Here is a 648-nt window from a genome sequence, read left to right on the forward strand (position 1 = left end):
CACAGTGCTTCTCTTTGGATTTAACGAGCTGTGATTGTGTTTATTTTCAGCAGCAATCATGCCTGTTCATTTTTGACCAGGATCTGATGGCTAATGATGGAAATCAACAGGATAGACGGAGCTGGGCTTAAGGATAGAAAATGCAGGTGGGGATCCCCGGGATTTGCTCCTCAGCCATGCGAAGGCAGAGTGTTTATCACAGAATCATAGAATCTCACCTGCTTGGCAGGTGAGAGCCACGTCTGACTTCTGTGCTGCTTCACAGTGGTTTTCAGTCCAGCGGTCAGATCTGCCTCTGGGGGGCAATGAGGTCTCTGTGGCCATTTCAAACAAAAAGATGACTTTCCCCACCACCACCGTTCTCTGCTTGTCCCCAGAGCCTTGGTGGCAGCTTGGTACCATGTTGGGGTGCTCCGTGGGGCAGCCATCAAATGCACTGTGCCCACACCTCAATCGAAGTGCACTCTGAATGATTTCTTTGGCAAGCTTGTTAATGTAGTTAAAAAGCTATTATATTTATATATATATAAATCAGTTTTTACTACCGCTGTCCCTAGGGGCACCTCTCCACAGCAGCCCAGCACGCTACTCACTGCATGGACATTCCCCCTCCATCATTCCCCCTCTCCCCTCTCCAGCTCTGCCCCT

The sequence above is a fragment of the Meleagris gallopavo genome, chromosome 1 (assembly GCF_000146605.3).
Source record: "Meleagris gallopavo isolate NT-WF06-2002-E0010 breed Aviagen turkey brand Nicholas breeding stock chromosome 1, Turkey_5.1, whole genome shotgun sequence".
Lineage (NCBI taxonomy): Eukaryota > Metazoa > Chordata > Aves > Galliformes > Phasianidae > Meleagris > Meleagris gallopavo.